Source organism: Pseudophryne corroboree, unplaced genomic scaffold (assembly GCF_028390025.1).
Source record: "Pseudophryne corroboree isolate aPseCor3 unplaced genomic scaffold, aPseCor3.hap2 scaffold_90, whole genome shotgun sequence".
In the NCBI taxonomy this organism is placed as follows: Eukaryota; Metazoa; Chordata; class Amphibia; order Anura; family Myobatrachidae; genus Pseudophryne; species Pseudophryne corroboree.
Genome location: NW_026970479.1, coordinates 547,753 through 561,964, shown reverse-complemented (window position 1 = coordinate 561,964; position 14,212 = coordinate 547,753). Strand labels below are relative to the sequence as shown.

The following is a 14,212-nucleotide window of genomic DNA, read 5'->3' as shown; positions in this document are numbered from 1 at the left end:
ATTCAGCTTGCTAGCATTCAATGTACCTGCGGTTTGGTTCTAGCACATGGGTCTTCATCCTGTGGCCCTCCAGCTGCTGTGAAACTACACATCCCAGCATGCCCTGCCACAGTTTTGCTATTAAGGTATGCTAAAACTGAGGCAGGGCATGCTGGGATATGTAGTTCCACAGCAGCTGGAGGGTCGCAGGTTGAAGACCCATGTTCTAGCATGCCTGTTCTATGATGCATGTTCCGTGATGTCACAATCAGCTTGGAATGGGGTGTCTAGCATGCATTTGCTGACAGCCACTTGAGGCAGACACACATCAGGAGATGCAGCATATCGGAGGTCTTCGATGCCTTTCCAGCAAATGCACACCACCAGCTGCTGGTCTGGACACAAAACAATGCCCACAATTGAAGGCTCAAAATGCCCAACTACAGGATTAATGTAAGTAGTGAATTTAGGAATGAATTTAGAAGTAGGAAATTAAGTTAGTTCACAAGTACATTCAAATTCAGATCTAAAGACTAGGTAGGCCTCACGTCCTGGCAGCGCCCAGCATTTAAAAATGCCTTGATTAGAGGTAGGGAATTAAATGTAGATAAGAAGTAGACACAAAATAAGACTCCACAGAGCAATTATCAGGTGTCTTTATCAATTTTTGCATTTAAAAATTCAAGCAATTAGGGAACACAATGTTGCGACAATGTAACCCTATTAGCAAAATAGTACTAAATAAGTTTGTCGATGTAAGACATTTGCAAAGGCGCAAACAATACACGCTGGAAAATGCAACTGAATCTGTTTTTGGAGGTTAGAATAAATGCAGGATCAAGTAGCTCAATGGGCAGGGTGTTTGATTAGAATTCAACAGGTTATAGGTTTGAATCCTGGGTATGATAGTTTGAGGTGTATGTTTGTATATATTAGTCACACATGGCTTACTTGTACAAATGGCATGTCACCAGTTAGTGCTGACTGCTGATATGCCATTTACACAAACATGCCATGTGTGACTGTATATGCATTTAAGGAGGGCACCCCGGCAATACCACAAACCATTGAGTGTCAAGTATACTAGATATATCTTCATATCTCATGTGCTTTCTCTGAGACCAATCTTGTTATGCCCCTTCCCCACAAGGCATGCACCTTTTGTCCATATTGAAAAAATGGGGAGGGAGGGAGGGAGGGGGGGGGGCATATAATTCTCTGTCACAGGGATCCAAAAAGTCTAGTTATGGCTCTGGTATGCATTATGTAATCTGGCAGACCATCTCTCCAACACTGGCTGGTTGGAATAGAAATCCGGTTATCTATGTGAGCAAATGACCATCAACGATTTACTCTCAAACACTAAAAAATGGACAAAAATGGTCCCCTAAACAAATTGGTTAAATTTTGGGTTTAACCAATTTGTGTAATGACCATTTTTGACCACTTTTCTAGTGTTTGGGAGCAAATGGCTAATTGACATTTGCTCCAATACATTACCAGATTTTCATTCCATCCATCCAGACTGGATAGATAGCCTGACAGATAATTGTGTAGTGTACGCCCAGGATAACTGTCAGTCATGCTTTATTTTATGACGGCACATAAATGGGTGGGCAGATCCAGGGCAAGCACTGCCCACTCATGCATAGTTGTCAACTGATGTGAAGTTCCAGGGGGCAATCTCAGTTATAAAGAGAAGTATCTGGAAATTGTCCCTAGTTAAAAAAAAAAATTTGATCACCTCCATTTATTTAGTATGATATCCCAGGTGATAGGATGCCAGCAGTCAGAACAACATACTTTATTAAATAACACATCTCAAACTACCATACCCAGGATTCAAACCTATAACCTGTTGAATTCTAATCAAACACCCTACCTATTGAGCTATTTGATCCTGCATAAAAATTGTGAACATTATATGAAGCTATTGGTACTTTGCAAAAAAAAAAGAATCAGCATTACAACGCAGCAGATCCATGCAGTTTGCAGCCACACACTACATGTATCTGCTCAGCCACAATGCTGATTATTTCTTCACAAAGTGCAAGGTGAGCTCCAAACAGAATTCTCTAGCTTAGAATTATACCTTTCTTTGCCAAACCTAGAAGTCGGGCCCCCCACCCTGGGATCCCCCAGAGGGAGGCCTGCACCGTCATGCGGCAGGCTTGTCCGTTTTGGAAGCAGGCTGATGGGCAGCCCAGGATTGCTTCAGTCTGGGCTTGGCAGGTCTGGAAACATGAGCTTGCTTTGGGTATGCCTGACCTTGGGTACGCTTTACCTGGAAGATGAAAGGGCCAAGAAAAGTACTTTTAGCCTTCTGCGTGGAAGGAGTCATACTAGGTAGGCAAGCTGTTTTAGCAGTAGCCAGATCAGCTACAATCTTATTGAGGTCTTCTCCAAAAGGAGATTCAACTGAGGCAGCACAAGGGAACTCTCATCTGGGGACAACAACTGCAGGGAGAACACATATTTTCAGATGAACATGGTAGGGCAGAAGGCTGCCTAATACTGAAGCACCCCCAAACAACAAATCAAATGCAACTTACTTGACAGAGATGTGCCTGAGCAACGGCCCTCCCCAGCCCTATCCCAAATCATACTTATTTTGCATAGGAGATACCATGGTCATGAAGATTGTTCTCCCAGGGTTAGGTTCATTCATTGCATTCTGGGTATGCTGACCCCTGTGATTTCCCCAAATGTGGGAAACTCGACTGCATTATTTGTGGTAGTGGGGGACTGTGTTTGTGCTTTCCTCTGGTCAGCTCTGGTAAAAGTCATATTTCTTTGTCTCAGATCTTCCTCTAGCCTTGTTCTTCTTTCGAGAGTTCCCTTGTGCTGCCTCAGTTGGATCTCCTTCACTTGACAGGGGGGTGCCCGAGCAGCGACCCTCCCAAGCTCTAGCCCAACTCCTACTTACCAGCCAGGTGAGATACTATGATCATGAAGTTGCTTCTCCCAGGGCAAGGCTCACCCATTGCACTCTGGGTGTGCTGCCCCTGCGATTTCCCCAAATGTGGGAAACTTGACTGCATAATTTGAGTGTTCCCTGGTCGGCTCTCATGTAATTCAGATCTCTTTGTCTCAGGTCTCTCTCCAGCCTAGTTTGCTGTCTGTTTCCACTTCTCTTTTCTTGAGCCGCTCCCTTCTATGCCCTTGCGCACTATCCTTACTTCTCCCGTCTGCTTACTTTGTGCCTTCCAATGCACAATGCAAACTACAGGTAGTGCTGCAGGGCCCACACCCTTTTACTTGCCGTACAGAGCAGCTCTGGAGCTGTTACAGAGCCCAGCTACTGCAAGAAATCAGCTTGAATGCTTCAGGGGCTGAGGCATAGCCAACATGAGCCCCACACCGAAGGAGGGTGGAGGTGTTTAATGCGAACTAGGGGTCATCCAAGCGCCGCAAAAGGCCGCCATGCCCTGCACGCCCCTTTTCTCTTTTCACATGCAGACGAGGGTTGAAGCCAACTTTGACCCACTGCTTGGATGACATCACCATATGCAAATCCATCTGCTGCAGGCCTTCCCCCAGGAATGCTTGCACTAGTTGTTGCATTTGGTTTGTTGTTTGGGGGTGCTTCAGTTTTAGGCAGCCTTCTGCCCTCCCATGTTCATCTGAAAATATGTGTTCTCCCTGCAGTTGTTGTCCCCAGATGAGAGTTCCCTTGTGCTGCCTCAGTTGAATCTCCTTTACTTGACAGAGATGTGCCTGAGCAGCGGCCCTCCCCAGCCCTATCCCAAATCATACTTATTTTGCATAGGCGATACCATGGTCATGAAGATTGTTTTCCCAGGGTGAGGTTCATTCATTGCATTCTGGGTATGCTGACCCCTGTGATTTCCCCAAATGTGGGAAACTCGACTGCATTATTTGTGGTAGTGGGGGACTGTGTTTGTGCTTTCCTCTGGTCAGCTCTGGTAAAAGTCAGATTTCTTTGTCTCAGATCTTCCTCTAGCCTTGTTCTTCTTTCGAGAGTTCCCTTGTGCTGCCTCAGTTGGATCTCCTTCACTTGACAGGGGGGTACCCGAGCAGCGACCCTCCCCAGCTCTAGCCCAAATCCTACTTACCTGCCAGGTGAGATACTATGATCATGAAGGTGCTTCTCCCAGGGCAAGGCTCACCCATTGCACTCTGGGTGTGCTGCTCCTGCGATTTCCCCAAATGTGGGAAACTTGACTGCATAATTTGTGTTTCCCCTGGTCGGCTCTCGTATAATTCAGATCTCTTTGTCTCAGGTCTCTCTCCAGCCTAGTTTGCTGTCTGTTTCCACTTCTCTTTTCTTGAGCTGCTCCCTTCTATGCCCTTGCGCACTATCCTGACTTCTCCCGTCTGCTTACTTTGTGCCTTCCAAACTACAGGTAGTGCTGCAGGGCCCACACCCTTTTACTTGCCGTACAGAGCAGCTCTGGAGCTGTTACAGTGCCCAGCTGCTGCAAGAAATCAGCTTGTATGCTTCAGGGGCTGTGGCATAGCCAACATGAGCCCCACACCGAAGGAGGGTGGAGGTGTTTAATGCGAACTAGGGGTCATCCAAGCGCCGCAAAAGGCCGCCATGCCCTGCACGCCCCTTTTCTCTTTTCATATGCAGACGAGGGTTGAAGCCAACTTTGACCCACTGCTTGGATGACATCACCATATGCAAATCCATCTGCTGCAGGCCTTCCCCCAGGAATGCTTGCACTAGTTGTTGCATTTGGTTTGTTGTTTGGGGGTGCTTCAGTATTAGGCAGCCTTCTGCCCTCCCATGTTCATCTGAAAATATGTGTTCTCCCTGCAGTTGTTGTCCCCAGATGAGAGTTCCCTTGTGCTGCCTCAGTTGAATCTCCTTTACTTGACAGAGATGTGCCTGAGCAGCGGCCCTCCCCAGCCCTATCCCAAATCATACTTATTTTGCATAGGAGATACCATGGTCATGAAGATTGTTCTCCCAGGGTGAGGTTCATTCATTGCATTCTGGGTATGCTGACCCCTGTGATTTCCCCAAATGTGGGAAACTCGACTGCATTATTTGTTGTAGTGGGGGACTGTGTTTGTGTTTTCCTCTGGTCAGCTCTGGTAAAAGTCAGATTTCTTTGTCTCAGATCTTCCTCTAGCCTTGTTCTTCTTTCGAGAGTTCCCTTGTGCTGCCTCAGTTGGATCTCCTTCACTTGACAGGGGGGTGCCCGAGCAGCGACCCTCCCCAGCTCTAGCCCAACTCCTACTTACCTGCCAGGTGAGATACTATGATCATGAAGGTGCTTCTCCCAGGGCAAGGCTCACCCATTGCACTCTGGGTGTGCTGCCCCTGCGATTTCCCCAAATGTGGGAAACTTGACTGCATAATTTGAGTGTTCCCTGGTCGGCTCTCATGTAATTCAGATCTCTTTGTCTCAGGTCTCTCTCCAGCCTAGTTTGCTGTCTGTTTCCACTTCTCTTTTCTTGAGCCACTCCCTTCTATGCCCTTGCGCACTATCCTTACTTCTCCCGTCTGCTTACTTTGTGCCTTCCAATGCACAATGCAAACTACAGGTAGTGCTGCAGGGCCCACACCCTTTTACTTGCCGTACAGAGCAGCTCTGGAGCTGTTACAGAGCCCAGCTACTGCAAGAAATCAGCTTGAATGCTTCAGGGGCTGAGGCATAGCCAACATGAGCCCCACACCGAAGGAGGGTGGAGGTGTTTAATGCGAACTAGGGGTCATCCAAGCGCCGCAAAAGGCCGCCATGCCCTGCACGCCCCTTTTCTCTTTTCACATGCAGACGAGGGTTGAAGCCAACTTTGACCCACTGCTTGGATGACATCACCATATGCAAATCCATCTGCTGCAGGCCTTCCCCCAGGAATGCTTGCACTAGTTGTTGCATTTGGTTTGTTGTTTGGGGGTGCTTCAGTATTAGGCAGCCTTCTGCCCTCCCATGTTCATCTGAAAATATGTGTTCTCCCTGCAGTTGTTGTCCCCAGATGAGAGTTCCCTTGTGCTGCCTCAGTTGAATCTCCTTTACTTGACAGAGATGTGCCTGAGCAGCGGCCCTCCCCAGCCCTATCCCAAATCATACTTATTTTGCATAGGCGATACCATGGTCATGAAGATTGTTTTCCCAGGGTGAGGTTCATTCATTGCATTCTGGGTATGCTGACCCCTGTGATTTCCCCAAATGTGGGAAACTCGACTGCATTATTTGTGGTAGTGGGGGACTGTGTTTGTGCTTTCCTCTGGTCAGCTCTGGTAAAAGTCAGATTTCTTTGTCTCAGATCTTCCTCTAGCCTTGTTCTTCTTTCGAGAGTTCCCTTGTGCTGCCTCAGTTGGATCTCCTTCACTTGACAGGGGGGTACCCGAGCAGCGACCCTCCCCAGCTCTAGCCCAAATCCTACTTACCTGCCAGGTGAGATACTATGATCATGAAGGTGCTTCTCCCAGGGCAAGGCTCACCCATTGCACTCTGGGTGTGCTGCTCCTGCGATTTCCCCAAATGTGGGAAACTTGACTGCATAATTTGTGTTTCCCCTGGTCGGCTCTCGTATAATTCAGATCTCTTTGTCTCAGGTCTCTCTCCAGCCTAGTTTGCTGTCTGTTTCCACTTCTCTTTTCTTGAGCTGCTCCCTTCTATGCCCTTGCGCACTATCCTGACTTCTCCCGTCTGCTTACTTTGTGCCTTCCAAACTACAGGTAGTGCTGCAGGGCCCACACCCTTTTACTTGCCGTACAGAGCAGCTCTGGAGCTGTTACAGTGCCCAGCTGCTGCAAGAAATCAGCTTGTATGCTTCAGGGGCTGTGGCATAGCCAACATGAGCCCCACACCGAAGGAGGGTGGAGGTGTTTAATGCGAACTAGGGGTCATCCAAGCGCCGCAAAAGGCCGCCATGCCCTGCACGCCCCTTTTCTCTTTTCATATGCAGACGAGGGTTGAAGCCAACTTTGACCCACTGCTTGGATGACATCACCATATGCAAATCCATCTGCTGCAGGCCTTCCCCCAGGAATGCTTGCACTAGTTGTTGCATTTGGTTTGTTGTTTGGGGGTGCTTCAGTATTAGGCAGCCTTCTGCCCTCCCATGTTCATCTGAAAATATGTGTTCTCCCTGCAGTTGTTGTCCCCAGATGAGAGTTCCCTTGTGCTGCCTCAGTTGAATCTCCTTTACTTGACAGAGATGTGCCTGAGCAGCGGCCCTCCCCAGCCCTATCCCAAATCATACTTATTTTGCATAGGAGATACCATGGTCATGAAGATTGTTCTCCCAGGGTGAGGTTCATTCATTGCATTCTGGGTATGCTGACCCCTGTGATTTCCCCAAATGTGGGAAACTCGACTGCATTATTTGTTGTAGTGGGGGACTGTGTTTGTGTTTTCCTCTGGTCAGCTCTGGTAAAAGTCAGATTTCTTTGTCTCAGATCTTCCTCTAGCCTTGTTCTTCTTTCGAGAGTTCCCTTGTGCTGCCTCAGTTGGATCTCCTTCACTTGACAGGGGGGTGCCCGAGCAGCGACCCTCCCCAGCTCTAGCCCAACTCCTACTTACCTGCCAGGTGAGATACTATGATCATGAAGGTGCTTCTCCCAGGGCAAGGCTCACCCATTGCACTCTGGGTGTGCTGCCCCTGCGATTTCCCCAAATGTGGGAAACTTGACTGCATAATTTGAGTGTTCCCTGGTCGGCTCTCATGTAATTCAGATCTCTTTGTCTCAGGTCTCTCTCCAGCCTAGTTTGCTGTCTGTTTCCACTTCTCTTTTCTTGAGCCGCTCCCTTCTATGCCCTTGCGCACTATCCTTACTTCTCCCGTCTGCTTACTTTGTGCCTTCCAATGCACAATGCAAACTACAGGTAGTGCTGCAGGGCCCACACCCTTTTACTTGCCGTACAGAGCAGCTCTGGAGCTGTTACAGAGCCCAGCTACTGCAAGAAATCAGCTTGAATGCTTCAGGGGCTGAGGCATAGCCAACATGAGCCCCACACCGAAGGAGGGTGGAGGTGTTTAATGCGAACTAGGGGTCATCCAAGCGCCGCAAAAGGCCGCCATGCCCTGCACGCCCCTTTTCTCTTTTCACATGCAGACGAGGGTTGAAGCCAACTTTGACCCACTGCTTGGATGACATCACCATATGCAAATCCATCTGCTGCAGGCCTTCCCCCAGGAATGCTTGCACTAGTTGTTGCATTTGGTTTGTTGTTTGGGGGTGCTTCAGTATTAGGCAGCCTTCTGCCCTCCCATGTTCATCTGAAAATATGTGTTCTCCCTGCAGTTGTTGTCCCCAGATGAGAGTTCCCTTGTGCTGCCTCAGTTGAATCTCCTTTACTTGACAGAGATGTGCCTGAGCAGCGGCCCTCCCCAGCCCTATCCCAAATCATACTTATTTTGCATAGGCGATACCATGGTCATGAAGATTGTTTTCCCAGGGTGAGGTTCATTCATTGCATTCTGGGTATGCTGACCCCTGTGATTTCCCCAAATGTGGGAAACTCGACTGCATTATTTGTGGTAGTGGGGGACTGTGTTTGTGCTTTCCTCTGGTCAGCTCTGGTAAAAGTCAGATTTCTTTGTCTCAGATCTTCCTCTAGCCTTGTTCTTCTTTCGAGAGTTCCCTTGTGCTGCCTCAGTTGGATCTCCTTCACTTGACAGGGGGGTACCCGAGCAGCGACCCTCCCCAGCTCTAGCCCAAATCCTACTTACCTGCCAGGTGAGATACTATGATCATGAAGGTGCTTCTCCCAGGGCAAGGCTCACCCATTGCACTCTGGGTGTGCTGCTCCTGCGATTTCCCCAAATGTGGGAAACTTGACTGCATAATTTGTGTTTCCCCTGGTCGGCTCTCGTATAATTCAGATCTCTTTGTCTCAGGTCTCTCTCCAGCCTAGTTTGCTGTCTGTTTCCACTTCTCTTTTCTTGAGCTGCTCCCTTCTATGCCCTTGCGCACTATCCTGACTTCTCCCGTCTGCTTACTTTGTGCCTTCCAAACTACAGGTAGTGCTGCAGGGCCCACACCCTTTCACTTGCCGTACAGAGCAGCTCTGGAGCTGTTACAGTGCCCAGCTGCTGCAAGAAATCAGCTTGTATGCTTCAGGGGCTGTGGCATAGCCAACATGAGCCCCACACCGAAGGAGGGTGGAGGTGTTTAATGCGAACTAGGGGTCATCCAAGCGCCGCAAAAGGCCGCCATGCCCTGCACGCCCCTTTTCTCTTTTCATATGCAGACGAGGGTTGAAGCCAACTTTGACCCACTGCTTGGATGACATCACCATATGCAAATCCATCTGCTGCAGGCCTTCCCCCAGGAATGCTTGCACTAGTTGTTGCATTTGGTTTGTTGTTTGGGGGTGCTTCAGTATTAGGCAGCCTTCTGCCCTCCCATGTTCATCTGAAAATATGTGTTCTCCCTGCAGTTGTTGTCCCCAGATGAGAGTTCCCTTGTGCTGCCTCAGTTGAATCTCCTTTACTTGACAGAGATGTGCCTGAGCAGCGGCCCTCCCCAGCCCTATCCCAAATCATACTTATTTTGCATAGGAGATACCATGGTCATGAAGATTGTTCTCCCAGGGTGAGGTTCATTCATTGCATTCTGGGTATGCTGACCCCTGTGATTTCCCCAAATGTGGGAAACTCGACTGCATTATTTGTTGTAGTGGGGGACTGTGTTTGTGTTTTCCTCTGGTCAGCTCTGGTAAAAGTCAGATTTCTTTGTCTCAGATCTTCCTCTAGCCTTGTTCTTCTTTCGAGAGTTCCCTTGTGCTGCCTCAGTTGGATCTCCTTCACTTGACAGGGGGGTGCCCGAGCAGCGACCCTCCCCAGCTCTAGCCCAACTCCTACTTACCTGCCAGGTGAGATACTATGATCATGAAGGTGCTTCTCCCAGGGCAAGGCTCACCCATTGCACTCTGGGTGTGCTGCCCCTGCGATTTCCCCAAATGTGGGAAACTTGACTGCAGAATTTGTGTTTCCCCTGGTCGGCTCTCGTATAATTCAGATCTCTTTGTCTCAGGTCTCTCTACAGCCTAGTTTGCTGTCTGTTTCCACTTCTTTTTTCTTGAGCCCCTCCCTTTTATACCCTTGTGCACTATCCTGACTTCTCCTCCTGTCTGCTTACTTTGTGCCTTCCAATGCACAATGCAAACTACAGGTAGTGCTGCAGGGCCCACACCCTTTTACTTGCCTTACAGAGCAGCTCTGGAGCTGTTACAGTGCCAAGCTGCTGCAAGAAATCAGCTTGAATGCTTCAGGGGCTGGGGCATGGCCAACATGAGACCCACACCGAAGGAGGGTGGGGGTGTTTCATGCAAACTAAGTGTCATCCAAGCACCGCAAAAGGCCGCCATGCCCTGCACGCCCCTTTTCTCTTTTCATATGCAGACGAGGGTTGAAGCCAACTTTGACCCACTGCTTGGATGACATGACCATATGCAAATCCATCTGCGGCAGGCCTTCCCCCAGGAATGCTTGCACTAGTTGTTGCATTTGGTTTGTTGTTTGGGGGTGCTTCAGTATTAGGCAGCCTTCTGCCCTCCCATGTTCATCTGAAAATATGTGTTCTCCCTGCAGTTGTTGTCCCCAGATGAGAGTTCCCTTGTGCTGCCTCAGTTGAATCTCCTTTACTTGACAGAGATGTGCCTGAGCAGCGGCCCTCCCCAGCCCTATCCCAAATCATACTTATTTTGCATATGAGATACCATGGTCATGAAGATTATTCTCCCAGGGTGAGGTTCATTCATTGCATTCTGGGTATGCTGACCCCTGTGATTTCCCCAAATGTGGGTAACTCGACTGCATTATTTGTGGTAGTGGGGGACTGTGTTTGTGTTTTCCTCTGGTCAGCTCTGGTAAAAGTCAGATTTCTTTGTTTCAGATCTTCCTCTAGCCTTGTTCTTCTTTCGAGAGTTCCCTTGTGCTGCCTCAGTTGGATCTCCTTCACTTGACAGGGGGGTGCCCGAGCAGCGACCCTCCCCAGCTCAAGCCCAACTCCTACTTACCTGCCAGGTGAGATACTATGATCATGAAGGTGCTTCTTCCAGGGCAAGGCTCACCCATTGCACTCTGGGTGTGCTGCCCCTGCGATTTCCCCAAATGTGGGAAACTTGACTGCATAATTTGTGTTTCCCCTGGTCGGCTCTCGTATAATTCAGATCTCTTTGTCTCAGGTCTCTCTCCAGCCTAGTTTGCTGTCTGTTTCCACTTCTTTTTTCTTGAGCCCCTCCCTTTTATACCCTTGTGCACTATCCTGACTTCTCCTCCTGTCTGCTTACTTTGTGCCTTCCAATGCACAATGCAAACTACACACCCTTTTACTTGCCTTACAGAGCAGCTCTGGAGCTGTTACAGTGCCAAGCTGCTGTAATAAATCAGCTTGAATGCTTCAGGGGCTGGGGCATTGTCAACATGAGCCCCACACCGAAGGAGGGTGGGGGTGTTTAATGCGAACTAAGGGTCATCCAAGCGCCGCAAAAGGCCGCCATGCCCTGCATACCCCTTTTCTCTTTTCATATGCAGATGAGGGATCCAGCCAACTTTGGCCCACTGCTTGGATGACATCACCGTATGCAAATCCGTCTTCTGCAGAACTTCCCCCAGGAATGCTTGTACTAGTTGTTGCATTTGGTTTGTTGTTTGGGGGTGCTTCAGTATTAGGCAGCCTTCTGCCCTCCCATGTTCATCTGAAAATATGTGTTCTCCCTGCAGTTGTTGTCCCCAGATGAGAGTTCCCTTGTGCTGCCTCATTTGAATCTCCTTTACTTGACAGAGATGTGCCTGAGCAGCGGCCCTCCCCAGCCCTATCCCAAATCATACTTATTTTGCATAGGCGATACCATGGTCATGAAGATTGTTCTCCCAGGGTGAGGTTCATTCATTGCATTCTGGGTATGCTGACCCCTGTGATTTCCCCAAATGTGGGAAACTCGACTGCATTATTTGTGGTAGTGGGGGACTGTGTTTGTGCTTTCCTCTGGTCAGCTCTGGTAAAAGTCAGATTTCTTTGTCTCAGATCTTCCTCTAGCCTTGTTCTTCTTTCGAGAGTTCCCTTGTGCTGCCTCAGTTGGATCTCCTTCATTTGACAGGGGGTGCCCGAGCAGCAATCCTCCACAGCTCTGGCCCAACTCCTACTTACCTGCCAGGTGAGATACTATGATCTTCACTGTTAGGGCAATCAGGATGTGGAATTCCCTGCCAGGGAAGGTGGTAATGGCGGACTCTGTAATTGGATTTAAAAAAGGAATGGATACATTTCTGAATGAAAAAGCTATCCAAGGTTATAATACTTAAAATATCAACATGGTTAATCCGGGGGTAACATGAGTTGTAGTAGCTAACTAGTCATAAAACATTATTCAGCAAGTATGTAGAATCATCACAACTTAAAACAGGTTGAACACGATGGGCAATTTGCCTCTATTCAACCTCAAAAACTATGTTACTATATGTTACTATATTACTATGTTACTGTAGTATACAGAACACCACAATGCAATGAGCAGTGATAGTGAGCACTGATGAGGATACTAGAACTGACACTGAGCAGCAAGATGCAGCACTGGACTATTAGTAATGTACTGTAGTATGCTGAGCACAACAATGCAGCACAAGACAATGAGCAGTGATACTGAGCACTGATGAGGATACTACTGAGAACTGACACTGAGCAGGAGAGACACACTACTAGTATTACTGAGCAGCAATAAGTATCCACTGATACTGAGCACTGATATTGAGATTTCCACTGAGAGAACATAGCCACGTCCTCTCCGCTCTCTCTTCAATGCACGAGTAAAAATGGCGGCAACGCGCAGCTCTTTATATGGAATCCGAATCTCGCGAGAATCCGACAGCGGGATGATGACATTTTCCCTTGTTCAGGTTTTCCGAGTCAGGCGGGAACAACCGAGCCTGCCTCGGAGGAGGAGTTCGTGGGGTTCGTGGGGAATTCGGTTCTCGGAGAACCGAACCCGCTCCTCTCTACCTTATACCCATCAATTTTTTTTATTTTCAATCTAAGCCCCTGCAGTTTTCTGTAAGCATCTGCTTTGCTATGATGATCAACAAGTCACAAGGGCAAACACTCAGGGCTTGAGGCGTAGATCTTAGGACCAGCTGCTACAAGCATGGCAGAGGTGTCACTATCACTGGTGACACCCAGAGAGGTGGCGAGGGAGATTGTAATGCAGTGCGCGCAGATAAGCAGCGCAATGGTAAAAAGGAGGCATGGTTTCATAGGTAGGGGCGTGGCCTGGTGGCCTGAATCTACATTTTGTTGCTCCGGGTGTCCCGGGGGTTGGGGGCTGCACCGGGGACTAGTGTGTGAGCGGTGCTGGCTCCTGCACAGTGACATGGCATGGCCACTAGAGATGTGCACCGGAAATTTTTCGGGTTTTGTGTTTTGGTTTTGGGTTCGGTTCCGCGGCCGTGTTTTGGGTTTGAACGCGTTTTGGCTAAACCTCACCGAATTTTTTTTGTCGGATTCGGGTGTGTTTTGGATTCGGGTGTTTTTTTCAAAAAACCCTAAAAAACAGCTTAAATCATAGAATTTGGGAGTCATTTTGATCCCAAAGTATTATTAACCTCAATAACCATAATTTCCACTAATTTTCAGTCTATTCTTAACACCTCACACCTCACAATATTATTTTTAGTCCTAAAATTTGCACCGAGGTCGCTGGATGACTAAGCTCAGTGACCCAAGTGGCCGACACAAACACCTGGCCCATCTAGGAGTGGCACTGCAGTGTCACGCATGATGGCCCTTCCAAAAAACACTCCCCAAACAGCACATGACGCAAAAAAAAAAAGAGGCGCAATGAGGTAGCTGTGTGACTAAGCTCAGCGACCCAAGTGGCCGACACAAACACCTGGCCCATCTAGGAGTGGCACTGCAGTGTCACGCAGGATGGCCCTTCCAAAAAACACTCCCCAAACAGCACATGACGCAAAGAAAAAAAGAGGCGCAATGAGGTAGCTGTGTGACTAAGCTCAGCGACCCAAGTGGCCGACACAAACACCTGGCCCATCTAGGAGTGGCACTGCAGTGTCACGCAGGATGGCCCTTCCAAAAACACTCCCCAAACAGCACATGACGCAAAGAAAAAAAGAGGCGCAATGAGGTAGCTGTGTGACTAAGCTCAGCGACCCAAGTGGCCGACACAAACACCTGGCCCATCTAGGAGTGGCACTGCAGTGTCACGCAGGATGGCCCTTCCAAAAAACACTCCCCAAACAGCACATGACGCAAAGAAAAAAAGTGGCGCAATGAGGTAGCTGTGTGACTAAGCTC

At 48.6% G+C, this 14,212-nt stretch overlaps 17 non-coding genes across 17 annotated transcripts; all 17 read left to right on the top strand.

Annotated features, from left to right (window-relative positions):
• The first annotated feature begins 2,581 nt into the window (after nucleotides 1–2,581).
• On the top strand, nucleotides 2,582–2,745 carry LOC135044870 (U1 spliceosomal RNA). The gene has a single exon (XR_010237406.1). It is a non-coding gene; the product is annotated as a U1 spliceosomal RNA (small nuclear RNA).
• A 152-nt stretch (nucleotides 2,746–2,897) lies between these two features.
• LOC135044529 (U1 spliceosomal RNA) lies at nucleotides 2,898–3,060 on the top strand. Its single transcript, XR_010237108.1, has one exon. It is a non-coding gene; the product is annotated as a U1 spliceosomal RNA (small nuclear RNA).
• A 671-nt stretch (nucleotides 3,061–3,731) lies between these two features.
• LOC135044952 (U1 spliceosomal RNA) lies at nucleotides 3,732–3,895 on the top strand. Its single transcript, XR_010237488.1, has one exon. It is a non-coding gene; the product is annotated as a U1 spliceosomal RNA (small nuclear RNA).
• A 152-nt stretch (nucleotides 3,896–4,047) lies between these two features.
• LOC135045210 (U1 spliceosomal RNA) lies at nucleotides 4,048–4,210 on the top strand. The gene has a single exon (XR_010237737.1). It is a non-coding gene; the product is annotated as a U1 spliceosomal RNA (small nuclear RNA).
• A 659-nt stretch (nucleotides 4,211–4,869) lies between these two features.
• Nucleotides 4,870–5,033, top strand: LOC135044958 (U1 spliceosomal RNA). The gene has a single exon (XR_010237494.1). It is a non-coding gene; the product is annotated as a U1 spliceosomal RNA (small nuclear RNA).
• A 152-nt stretch (nucleotides 5,034–5,185) lies between these two features.
• LOC135044371 (U1 spliceosomal RNA) lies at nucleotides 5,186–5,348 on the top strand. The gene has a single exon (XR_010236976.1). It is a non-coding gene; the product is annotated as a U1 spliceosomal RNA (small nuclear RNA).
• Nucleotides 5,349–6,019: 671 nt separating this feature from the next.
• LOC135044951 (U1 spliceosomal RNA) lies at nucleotides 6,020–6,183 on the top strand. Its single transcript, XR_010237487.1, has one exon. It is a non-coding gene; the product is annotated as a U1 spliceosomal RNA (small nuclear RNA).
• A 152-nt stretch (nucleotides 6,184–6,335) lies between these two features.
• LOC135045209 (U1 spliceosomal RNA) lies at nucleotides 6,336–6,498 on the top strand. Its single transcript, XR_010237736.1, has one exon. It is a non-coding gene; the product is annotated as a U1 spliceosomal RNA (small nuclear RNA).
• A 659-nt stretch (nucleotides 6,499–7,157) lies between these two features.
• On the top strand, nucleotides 7,158–7,321 carry LOC135044957 (U1 spliceosomal RNA). Its single transcript, XR_010237493.1, has one exon. It is a non-coding gene; the product is annotated as a U1 spliceosomal RNA (small nuclear RNA).
• A 152-nt stretch (nucleotides 7,322–7,473) lies between these two features.
• LOC135044370 (U1 spliceosomal RNA) lies at nucleotides 7,474–7,636 on the top strand. Its single transcript, XR_010236975.1, has one exon. It is a non-coding gene; the product is annotated as a U1 spliceosomal RNA (small nuclear RNA).
• Nucleotides 7,637–8,307: 671 nt separating this feature from the next.
• On the top strand, nucleotides 8,308–8,471 carry LOC135044950 (U1 spliceosomal RNA). The gene has a single exon (XR_010237486.1). It is a non-coding gene; the product is annotated as a U1 spliceosomal RNA (small nuclear RNA).
• A 152-nt stretch (nucleotides 8,472–8,623) lies between these two features.
• LOC135045207 (U1 spliceosomal RNA) lies at nucleotides 8,624–8,786 on the top strand. The gene has a single exon (XR_010237735.1). It is a non-coding gene; the product is annotated as a U1 spliceosomal RNA (small nuclear RNA).
• A 659-nt stretch (nucleotides 8,787–9,445) lies between these two features.
• Nucleotides 9,446–9,609, top strand: LOC135044956 (U1 spliceosomal RNA). The gene has a single exon (XR_010237492.1). It is a non-coding gene; the product is annotated as a U1 spliceosomal RNA (small nuclear RNA).
• Nucleotides 9,610–9,761: 152 nt separating this feature from the next.
• LOC135044376 (U1 spliceosomal RNA) lies at nucleotides 9,762–9,924 on the top strand. Its single transcript, XR_010236980.1, has one exon. It is a non-coding gene; the product is annotated as a U1 spliceosomal RNA (small nuclear RNA).
• Nucleotides 9,925–10,598: 674 nt separating this feature from the next.
• LOC135045101 (U1 spliceosomal RNA) lies at nucleotides 10,599–10,762 on the top strand. Its single transcript, XR_010237634.1, has one exon. It is a non-coding gene; the product is annotated as a U1 spliceosomal RNA (small nuclear RNA).
• Nucleotides 10,763–10,914: 152 nt separating this feature from the next.
• LOC135044362 (U1 spliceosomal RNA) lies at nucleotides 10,915–11,077 on the top strand. Its single transcript, XR_010236967.1, has one exon. It is a non-coding gene; the product is annotated as a U1 spliceosomal RNA (small nuclear RNA).
• A 655-nt stretch (nucleotides 11,078–11,732) lies between these two features.
• On the top strand, nucleotides 11,733–11,896 carry LOC135044911 (U1 spliceosomal RNA). The gene has a single exon (XR_010237447.1). It is a non-coding gene; the product is annotated as a U1 spliceosomal RNA (small nuclear RNA).
• The last annotated feature ends 2,316 nt before the right edge of the window (nucleotides 11,897–14,212 follow it).